Source organism: Vipera ursinii, assembly GCF_947247035.1.
Source record: "Vipera ursinii genome assembly, chromosome: 1".
Classification (NCBI taxonomy): Eukaryota; Metazoa; Chordata; class Lepidosauria; order Squamata; family Viperidae; genus Vipera; species Vipera ursinii.
Genome location: NC_139512.1, coordinates 70,965,608 through 70,977,821, shown reverse-complemented (window position 1 = coordinate 70,977,821; position 12,214 = coordinate 70,965,608). Strand labels below are relative to the sequence as shown.

The window sequence follows — 12,214 nt, the reverse complement described above, 5'->3', positions numbered from 1 at the left end:
TTTCTTGGAATTGCTATGTAAGCACTATGGAAGTAATTTGCCAGGACATTCTATTTCAACCTCCTAGTCTAATGCACAAACATGGGGGTTTCTGATCATTTCACATCAAAACTAACCATGACTGACCCTGCTTGTGGTGACAATGCAATTATTGGCATCTATTGGCTCTGTTCATGAATAGCTTCCACTGAAAATCTGTTCTTATTTGGTTAGAAAAGCTGAATAAGATAAAATAATAAAGGTCTAGATGTAGCCATCCTCCAAAATCTAAGAAATGAAATCATCAACACATTGACACAAAACCAATGGCTTCATTCTCTCATGTCTTTTGGGTAGACAAAGCCAGCATAACTAGATTACCCTAAGATAGCTAGGAGTGTTATTTTGATAAATCAATCATTTCATTTCCAAACTCCTGTGAATGTAGCCATCTGCCCTTGTCAAGCTTCCACCTTATTCCATGTTAATGGTTTGTAAATGTCAGCAAATCAAAAACAAATACCTCTAAATAAAGTGAGCTCCACTGAGAATATAAATCATATTTCATTGCACTATTGCTAGCAGCCCAGCAAACAATCCATGAGAATAATTTGGAAACCCAACTTACTGTGCTATTATAAACACATTCTGTTATTATAGCCACAGTTGTGCTTTCTTTGGTGCTAAGTTAAGAAAAACTGCAGTTCAGTGATAACTGAAGACTCATTTCCAGTTACTTAGCCCAGTTCCCCAAACCTGCTGAGTACAATTGGCTGTAAATTTCTGCATTGTGCTCGCAATGAGTCTGAAGAGTACAATTTTGCAGAAGTCAGGGTTAGCCTAATCTAGTTATCCAAACCGGTTGCTTTCTGATATTAAAGGATTCACAGATTGAAAAACATCTGAAGCATGGAATATCCAATTGCCTGGTGCATGCTAGAATCATATACAACCTAACAACTTACAAATTAGGCACTGATCAACATTCAGCCAATCTAAAATGCCCATGAATCTCTGGACTGCCAATGCCCAGATCCAAGGTGGAGCAGAACTGAATATATTAGATGCCACATCATGCTCCTGAAATTTTGTAGTCAAACACTGACAGTAATTTCCAAAGCCATTTAGAAATGCTGGATATCAATATTACTGATTACAGCATTGTCTTCATGGGTGCAGAAGTCTGCCCTGGATCTTTAAACCTTTTTGTGACAGTACATACAAATAATTATGAACTGTCCTCCAATTGTGCACAAAACAAACAGACTGAAGAAACGAAGGAGAGAAGGATACAAATGGGTGGTGTATACTGCAGATCAGGGGTGTCAATTTCACTGAGGGCCGCATCAGCATTGCGGTTGCCCTCGGGGGGGGCAGGTGGGTGGGTGGGTGTGGCCAGGCCGGGTGCGGCCTACTGCGTGGGCGTGGCTGGAGTGCATGTGGCCTACTGGGTGGGCATGGCCAGCTCTACATTGTTCATGTCAAGGTTGCCTATAGGGGCCTGGCAGGAGTGGGACAGATCTGAGGGTCTCTGGCAGAAGGAGATGGGACTGGGGCAAGTGCCAAGGCATGGTCCATTGAAGGAGCTTCACTGTTCCTCTCAGGCCATACAGGGGGGAGCTGGACAGTGGTGCAGAGGTCAAATGCCCAGCCCAGCCCTCAAGCACTCGTGGCACTAAGCCCAGCCCCACTTCCCCAAGGGGGCGCCCAGCTGCACTTACCTCCTCCTCAAGGCTGCTGCTGCTGTGCTTGCTCTCCTTAGCCAGGTTGCTCGTGATGGGTACGAGGACAAAGTCAAGAGGGAAGCCCACTCCCTCTCCATTGAGGAGACCTGGCTTTGTATCCAAAGCTTCCTTAGCAATAGGATGGGAGACCCCCCAGGATAGGCCAGGAGGAAGGGGCAAGGGGATGGTGAAAGGGCAGCAGGGCAGGACTAAAGCAGAACTTCCTTCAGACCCTCCCCCTTCCTTCCTTCCTTCCTTCCTTCCTTCCTTCCTTCCTTCCTTCCTTCCTTCCTTCCTTCCTTCCTTCCTAAGAACATAGTGGTGGGAAAATATTTGAGATGAGGGAGGGAGAAAAACAGGCAAGAAACGCAGCTGAGGAAGTATCATCCTTTGTGAGGAATGAAGAAATGCACCATCACCTAGACGTGGGCAGCACATGGCCCTCGCCTACTTCACATATCCAGCTTGGTGGGCTCTGGGGGAGGGGCCATGAGCAGCACGAGAGTTGACATTACCTGCACAATGCTGCCCAGCCCCCAGCCTGCCCAGTTTTAGCAGGCAGTGGGGCGCTCTCCTGACAGTGCTGAGAGGCTGAGCCAGGCAGCACGAATCCAAAGAGAAGCACGATGCTGACCAGCCCCCAGCCTGCCCAGTTTCGGCAGGCAGCGGGGCGCTCGTCTCACAGCACCAAGAGGCTGAGTCAGGTGGCACGAATCTGAAGAGCAGCGGAATGCTGCCCAGCCCCTAGCCTGCCCAACGTAGGCAGGGCCATGTGCTGGCCACTTCCAGCGGATGGTACATTTCTTCATTCCTCCCAAAGGGTGATACCTCCCCATCGTGCTCCCAGGGTGCAGTGCCAACGCAGCAGGGGCCAGTCCCTCACTGTTTCCAGATGGCCTTGTGGAGCTAAGACTAAATGTATTTCAGCATAGATGACCACCACGAAATTGTACATTGGCTCCCGGCCGGCCTGGGCTGGGGCCAAGGCAGCGGGGGCCGTTCCCTCACTGTTTCCAGGATGGCTTCACGGGCACATGAAACCACTTTGTGGGCTGGATCCGGCCCCCGGGCCTTGTGTTTGACATGTCTGCTGTAGATACCTGGAGAGGCATAAAACATCGAGAGCCTTAACTTATGAAATGCAACTTCAGCAAGTAAATGTGTAGGCCAAGCAGAAAGACTGCAGTGCTGGCATATGGTCACACAATGCCATTTTGCTGACCCAGCATATTGCTCTGGAATAACATGAAGGAGAGATGCTACTGAATTGGCAGGCTGGGCTTCATGAAAATAGTCTTGTGATGGTACAGACGGTCAGTAGGTGACCTCAAAATTGTGGGGGGGGGGAAGAGTAAAGTAAGCACTTAAGACAAAAAGTTGACAAGCAATTGTACAAAACCCAACACTCTCCATAGGTTCATGCAATTCCATTCTCACTAGGCAAGCTGCCCCCCTCCCCCCCACTCCAAGACTTGGTTTACCCTTTTTAGGACAAAATAACCAACCAAAACCCCTGAGAGAGCCAGTTAGCATATAGTATTCTATGATTTGTTCGTGCAGTTTGAGAAAATCAGGATAGCTGGAAACTCTGGCAGTTGTGGTTCCACCAAAAAGGCAGGCAGGCAGGCAATAAACACGCAAACAAACAAGCAAATAAATCTTTGAAGGTCTTCAAATAGGAGGTCTGCTGTGATCAGGCTTTTCATTTATGCTGAAAGGGAAGCCTTCAAGTCATTGGATCTATTCCAGAAATGATGTGGAGTGATAACTGCAATGTAAGTCAAGAGCAGTTTGTTTTGAGATATAAAATTAATTCCCTGAATACTGCTGCCAAACTGTATGGGAGCTATAGGCTGCACTCTTAAGCACCTGCTTGAAATTGGACTGCAAAAGAAAGGGAAGAAGCACAGGGAAGCAAAGTGGCCAAAGTACTTTTACCAATATAGAATGATCTGATTTACACCTGACTCAAAGCCACAATACTGTTTATTTGCCTTTTGCTTAGGGTATTGCATTCCGCCATTGTACTTTTTAAGCTATGATTTATGTCCAGTATGTAAAACTTGCTAACTGTGGTTTATTATTGCAATCATGAGACATGCAGAACCTACTGAGTTTACAGAAGCCATGTCTTATCACGTCTTAAATTCTCATCGTCATCTGCCTGATAATATTAATCCTCTGTAATTTTCATTTGTTTTTATATTTATATTTATAAATAGAAATATAAAAAACATATTTTAATATAAAAACCTAAACATAAATATTAGTTTTTATATTTTATATTTATAAATATAATTATAAATATTAAATAAATTATAAAACATAATTATATAATTGTAATTAAATTATGCTTTTGTTACACTTTAAGCCTCCCAGAGATGTCTTGAGCTGCAAGACGGACAGCATAATAAATGAATGAATGAATGAATGGATAGATAGATAGATAGATAGATAGATAGATAGATAGATAGATAGATAGATAGATATTTTTTTTAATTTTAATTCCATTTATATCCCGCCCTTCTCCGAAGACTCAGGGCGGCTTACAAGCTTAGTAGATAGATAGATAGATAGGTAGGTAGGTAGATAGATAGATAGATAGATAGATAGATAGATAGATAGATAGATAGATGATAGATAGATAGGAACTCTGTCACTTCCCTACATTCTTTCCCTTCCTAGATGGTAAAATTTGGCATAGTAGATTTAAAAGTTGGGCTCTTTAATAACAGGTAGTTAACAGTTCTTTACATATCAAGCAAGACTTCCATAACTGGACTTCAAAACCCCACACTAACTGACAGTGAAGAGATACAGAAAACTGACTTGTCATTTAGTGGCCATCTAGATTTCTGCAATCCATTCACAGCAGTCCTAGTATCAGTAGGGCAATAACTCTTATGTCCATCACAAGTATCCTCTCCTTGGGCAATAAATATAAATAAATAGAGTGGGGGATTGTCCACAATAAACTTATCTGAAAGGAGCTTTTCTATTCTGGCTTCAGGCCTGATTATAATATCAGAATAGCCTGGGCTGCCTTGACATACAGGATTTTTTTTTAGTCAAAGACCTCTTATTGTGTTGATTCTCTGTATTTCTAACTTTAACATCAGTGATTGTGGGATACTGTAGCTAGTGGAATGACTTTGGGTCACATGATCACCTTTTGCGACCTTCTGACCAGCAAAATCAATGGGGAAACCCAGATTCACTTAACAGCCATGTTACTAATTTAACAACTGCAGCGGTTCACTTAACAACTGTGGCAAGAAAAGTCGTAAAATGGGACAAAACTCACCTAACAAATTTCTCACTTAGCAACATAAATTTTGGGCTCAATTGTGGTTGTAAATCAAGGACTACCTGCATTGGCATTCATAACTTTGGTTTCTTAGTCTGGTCTCCCTTGAAGGGCTGACATCTCCCTGGGTGCTTTTAAGACCCAGGAGGGGCCCAGATCCAGCAAAGAGGTGGCTGAACTGACAGCCTGCCCACTTTTACAGGAGTCCACCACTAAAACTCATCCCAGACAATTCCCCAAGATAGTGCGCCAGGCACCTCAGTCTACCTGGCCCAGTCAGAGTCCAAGTCAAGGCAGATCTGAATGACTTTGTCCATCAAATAGCTTAAACTTTCTTCAAAACAGATGTTCTGAACCCCACCCACCAACCCACCCACCCAACAGAAAACAGGTCACCCCAAACAGAGCCACTAAACCCACCCACCCCAAACAGAGCCACTGATAGCCACCAGTTATCAGTGGCCACAATAAGGATGAAGACATGTTGGCATTTTGTTGTCCTTATCATCCAGAGGTAATCCCTAATATAGGCTTTTACCCATGTTCACTTAAACACATTTCATGTCTTCTTCCAACGGTTCTCCAAGCATCTCTTCTAGCTTTAAAGAAAACTTAAGATGTCAGTCCTAGAGGAGATCAACCCTGACTGCTCTTTAGAAGACCATATCCTGAAGCTAAAACTCAAATACTTTGGCCACCTAATGAGAAGGAAGGACTCACTGGAGAAGAGCCTAATGCTGGGAAAGATTGAGGGCAATAGAAGAAGGGGACGACAGAGAATGAGGTGGCTGGATGGAGTCACTGAAACAGTAGGCGTGAGCCTAAATGGACTCCAGAAGATGGTAGAGGACAGGAAGGCCTGGAGGAACGTTGTCTATAGGGTCGCGATGGGTCGGACACAACTTCGCAACTAACAACAACAAGAAGATGTATTTACTCAACTGGACATCAGCAAGATAACAACCACTCTAGGACCAGGTTACCTTTTATATGAATTTTATTTTAAATTACTATGAAGCTACATTATTTTTGTGTACTACATTGTAAGTGACTATTTTAATTTTTTTTATTGATACATGCACTATTCAAGGTTCCCTTGGGAACACGTTATTATAATAATCATTCTCAATAAAAAATGGTAAATAAACAGGGGCTTAGCAGGATGGGTAACTCAAGGAAAGGCAAAAGGAAGAAAGAAAAACCCCTCTCACATGGTTACCCGTGGTTAGAGATATTATTTTCCCAGAAACCATGAAAATTACTTATATTTTGCCGTTGAAGCTGGTGATGTGTCACAAATGACTAATGGAAGCAAAGTTGCTTTAGAAAAAAATGAGACATCCGCTTTCGCAGATCCATCAGATACTGTGATCCATGTCCATAAACTACATTAAAATATGATCATTAAGGAGAATCAATTAAAATCCTCTGCAATATAAGTAATAAATATCAAAACCAAGAATATGAATCTCAGTTGGGAGATTTGCAGATAAATGTCTTGATGAGAGCTTTGGCCATAACATCAAAACTTTCTAGGCACTTATTTAATTTCTTGAAATATTGAATTAGATCTTATTATTGCTTGACTGAAAAACAAATGAAACTTGGCAGACAATCAATGCTGGTTTTGACTAGGAGTTTATTAAAAAATATTGGAGACCAGCTCAAATCTTTTTCTATGGGCTTAGCATGAAGCTTTAAAAAAAATATTGTGCAGTCTGGCTAAAGGGAAGAAATGTTTACTTATTTGCTTCATTATTGTGTATAAATATAAAAACAATCCAAAAACAAACAGTATATTAAAACCAAGTTCTGAATTGCTCAACTGTACAAAACTTTACTGAAAAGCATCTTTCAATAGATACGCCCAAAATGATCACTTAAGTTTTGGCTAGAATATCAAATTGTTTTTTTATCTTAATGCAAAAAATTATCAATGCTGGATTTATAGAAATAGGCATGACTGTTCTACCTGTGGCTTTTAAAATAAAACACAAAAGTCAAATGAATGATAAACTATGATTTATAAAACATAAGGCTAAGTTCACATATTGTATTAGGCAAACATGATCTTCTACATCAGACATGTCAAACACAAGGCCCGGGGGCCGGTTCCGGCCCGCGAAGTGGTTTCATGCGGCCCGCGAAGCCATCCTGGAAACAGTGAGGGAACGGCCCCCACTGCCTTGGCCCCGGCCCAGAGACCCTCTTTCTGCCAGAGACCCCCAGATCTGTCCCACTCCTGCCCAGGCCCCCATAGGCACCCTTGATGCGAACGATGTAGAGCTGGCCATGCCCACCCAGTAGGCCATACGCACTCTAGCCACGCCCACCCAGTAGGCCACGCCCACCCAGGCCCCACCCACCTGGCCCCTTGAGGGCAACCGCAATGCTGATGTGGCCCTCAATGAAATTGAGTTTGACACCCCTGTTCTACATTATGGCTTGTTTGTTAGATTTATTTGTTAGCCTTTTATTCTGGAGTTCAGGGAAATGTGTATGCCTCGATGCTCTATTTCCCCCCCCCCACAATAACAAACCTGTGAGTTGAGTTGAGGGAGAGTGACCAGTCCAAAACCACAGTATAAATGTTGTGGCTGAACGTAGTCTCTGAAGGTAAGGTAAGGTAAAACCCATTGGACTGCTCAGACACATCAGTAGGCAATATGGATCTCAACTGAAAAGAATGCAGTTCAGGAATTGTAGAGTTCCTGGTTGTTTGCTTCCCGACATTTCATTACCCAATTAAGTAGCATTATCAGCGTGAATGAGAATGGGGTTTGCTGCCTTCAAAAATCAGTATATATACTGCATATAAGCAGGCAGCAAACCCCACACAAATTCACAGTAATGACATTACCTTGTTGCAAGCAAACATCCAAGCTCACAGAGCACCAAAAACTCCACAAGACAACCTCCTGACTGCAGGTCTCTCAGTTTTGGAAAGGCTACTGAATGTTTGCAAACTCAAAAAAAAGGGAGTGGTACTTTTGAGGAATCCCACTGATTCCAATTAGAGACCATTAAGCATAAATAGCAAATCAATACAACTTTCTTAACGGTGGAAACTTTTGATTGGATCGTAGACAATAAAGACAGCTCCTTATTTCCTAATCTTCTGTAAGGATACTTCTACACAAGTGCTTGCGCTAGTGCAAAATTGGCTCGGAAATTTATTTATTTATTTATTTTATTTTTATTCCATTTATATCCCACCCTTCTCCGAAGACTCAGGGCGGCTTACAAGCTTAGCAGTAGCCTTCATTCTATGTATATGCCTGCTTGTTAGGGCTTTCACACACACACCCCAAGCGGCATTATTACAAAGTCAGCTTAATTGCCCCCAACAATCTGGGTCCTCATTTTACCTACCTCGGAAGGATGGAAGGCTGAGTCAACCTTGAGCCTGGTGGGACTCGAACCTGCACTAATTGCAGGCAACTGGTGTTACTTAAGGAGGCATTAGCCCACTGCTCCACCAAGGCTCTTTTATCAAATGATGTCAACTCATGTCAAAAGCTCTTTGTTTCTGTACTTATACCAGTTTTGTTTGAAACTGGAGCAAAATAGTTTTTCAGCACTGGAACTCATGGTCTGCTGTCTTAGTAGTGGGAAATCTTGCCCCATGCATTCCTGATCTACTCTTTTCAAAGCAATAACTTGCAATCAATCAATCAATCGATCGATCGATCCTAAAAGTTGCCTTATATGATTTCTGATCCCCTGTCAAAAAGAAAGAGAAAACAAAAGCAAAAATTGTCAATTTCATCCCTGCAGTCTTCAAGGACCCGCAAACAGCTAATTGCTTCAATCAAACCCATCTTCATTTTAAATGAAATTTCAATATTCTTTGTGCTGTAAGAGTACCATTCTAGATGGCCCTGGGCAGCTTTACAAGTTACAATGACCATACAGTACAAAATAAACATAGCAATAAAAACAGTGTCCATTCAGGGGACAAACCCTGTCCCTAATCCTCATAACTCCTGGAAGCCATCCTTCCAATCCAAAGACAGACGAGAAAGAAGCCTTATGGATCTCTATTATTCGAACAAGCCGGCCTGGCCTGATGGGGGATTGGGGGGGTTTATTGTGGTTTTATTGGGGTTTTAATATTGTATTGACTGTTTTTAGTGGGCATATATTTAATTCTTTTTTAATTTTTGTAACTTTGTATTTTTATTCTTGCCCTGTTCACCGCCCTGAGTCCTTCGGGAGAAGGGTGGTATATAAATATTAATAAATAAATAAATAAATAAATAAATAAATAAATAAATAAATAAATAAATAAATAAATAAATAAATAAGGGGATACTGTTCCAGAGGGCAGACGCTATGGTAGAAGGGGCTCCCTCCTTGAAGGAACTTGAAACAACCAACCCTATCAGAAGAAAAAGGATGGACGACACAAGAAATACATGGTCCTTCAGAGAGCTAGACCAGGTAGGTGACGTTGGCCTTACAAAGATCAAGTGAGGGACAGAAAATACAAGGACTACTGGAAATCTACGTTATAGGGCAGTGGTTCCCAACCTTTTCTATACCCTGCACTCCTAGAATGCTTCTGATATATCCTCACACCCCTTACAAAAATTCAAAATAATGGCAATGAATTTTGATGGCAATGAATAATGGCAATGAATGCATATACACTATAATTTTGAAAACCCAAGTTTTTGCATCTCCTGGAATATCATCCCGCACCCTCAAGGGTTATGAGCACCCCTGGTTGGGAACCCCTGTTATGGGGTATAACAATACAAGCTTGAATGCTTGTCAGAGTTTTTTTCTTCCCCCTTATTCCAAACAAAACCAACATGGAATTATCTTGAGTTTCTTTCTCACCTTCTCTTTATTTCTAAGGTAAAGGAAAAGGTAAAGTTTCCCCCGCACATGCGTGCTAGTCGTTTCCGAATCTGGGGGCCGGTGCTCATCTCCGTTTCAAAGCCGAAGAGCCAGCGCTTGTCCGAGGACGTCTCCGTGGTCATGTGGCCGGCATGACTAGATGCCAAAGGCGCACAGAGCGCTGTTACCTTCCCACCGTAGTGGTCCCTATTTTTCTACTTACATTTTTTACCTGCTTTCGAACTGCTAGGTTGGCAGAAGCTGGGACGAGTAACAGGCGCTCACTCTGCTATGCGGCACTCGGGATTCGACCCGCCAAACTGCCGACCTTCTGATCGACAAGCTCAGCATCCTAACCCACTGAGCCACCGCGTCCCTTCTTTATTTCTAGGGCTAAGCTAATATTTATTTAACAACGCTTACTGTATATTCCCTTTCCAAAGTTGTCTCTGCACTCCTCTACATTTGGAACTGCACCCAGAAGCCAACTGGCAGCCAATACAGTCCACACAGCAGTGGTGTTATGTGAGCACCAAGAAGCTTGCCCATCACTGCGTATACTGCCATATTCTGAAGCAGCTTTAGCTTCCAAGTAATCATCATCATCCTGGAAACCTGGTTTGCAATAATGCGCAAACCCCTAGAGATTGCAGTACTATAGACATGCTATCACTATACTTTTAGATATTTTTATGTGCAATGTAATGCTGACGCAAGATGGCTTGGATTTACAAATTATCCGGTCTTACAAAGCTTCCTTTCACATCAACATGTGGCAGCTATTTATTTTATTTCCTTTTTGGTGTGGAATGGGGGAAAAAGACATTTTTCTTCCTCCAACATCTATGGCAGCTCAGAGGGCAGAACACTGATTGAATGTTGGGGTTCAGGACCTCCTGTTGGTCAGCAGGAAGAAGGACTAAGTGACTCACGGGGTTCTCAGCATGTTCCTTGTGTTTCCAAACCAGCAGGAGGAAAATTGCAGGTTGATTTAAAATCGCTTTGGAAGGACTTGAAAATAAAAACTGTGTGGAGGAAACATCCTGAAACAATTTGCTTTTGAACTAAATGCTGTTTATTTTGTTCAGATTCATTCGAAATAAGACACCTGGGATTTGAACATAATCTCAAGGATGAGCCTAAACTTCTAAATTCCAATTTAACAAACCGGCTTATTAAAAACTCCTAATGCAACAATGTAGTGGTGTCATAAACAGATAAATAGGCAGCTTTCACTTTATCCATTTTCCAAGCACACCTGCATAACCATATTCAAGGATCTTGAAATGCCCTTCATCAGGTTTGTACAACCTCCGAGCCATCAATGGTTGGCCTCTCTGGGCTGCCACTGTTTAAATTCTTATTCTTTTAACCCACAGCCTATATACAGAAGCGCTCCACCGTGCCTCACTGATGATCTGTGGCTCACAGATCTTGTGTTATATAGGGCGGGCCTCTACTGTGTACTACAGTATTCTGGGTAGTCTTAGAGGAACAGGAAACCAATTCAGGATTCCTCTCTTGTATAGTTAGTTATAAGTAAGATCATATTGCAATAGTGCAACTGTTCACATAATGGAGATTAGCCATGCTGAACATGGTGACTGTGTCTGAATTCATGCCAACTATACTAAGCCATTGTTTACTGAACAAATCACTACTGATTGAATTCATACGACAAATTAAGTTGTAAGCTACAATTTATAAACCTCCATGGCTAACTTCACACAACATACCAATGAACGAATTTGTTCAACTGCACAGTGTGTAAGTCCAGACGATATCTTACGTTATGTCTATATGCTTAAATTAAAGACATTTAGTGAGGACAGATATTCTATTTGCTAAAAAAAAACTGGCTCCCCAATTAAATATTTTAACTATGTTTTATTGCAAAAGTACAAGTGTATACTGTTTCCATTACATTCTTTTGATTGTTAACAGATCGTACATTTGACAGAAAATCTAAGCACAATATAAGAATGCTCTGATGTTCTTGGACAGTTATACTTAGTTACAATTGGTTGATTTTGTTTATGTGCCAGCAATCAACCCAGGTGATCGCCTACTAATAACAATCTATTCCTAACTCCATATTTCAGATCTTCCAATGAATGAATGAACCTTTGTTGTCAAAGTACAACCATGCATACATTGAGATTGGCTGAGCCTCCCTTCGTGCCCCCCACCACCACAACTCACAGTGACAACAAACCCACGTGAGCTAAATGCACAACACTGGTCCACAATGGTGCACCTACCAACATTGTAACTGTGTCCATCCACCTTCCTGCTAGTCATCCTCTTCTTCTCTCTCCTTCCTCCTTTCCAGCATCACAACCTTCTCCAGAAATGTCTT

General features: G+C 42.1%; 1 protein-coding gene across 2 annotated transcripts in view; it reads right to left on the bottom strand.

The window, feature by feature from the left end:
• The window catches only part of SLC8A3 (solute carrier family 8 member A3), a 236,412-nt gene that overhangs the window by 218,473 nt on the left and 5,725 nt on the right, over window positions 1-12,214 (bottom strand). The gene's annotated exons all lie outside the window — the stretch shown is intronic.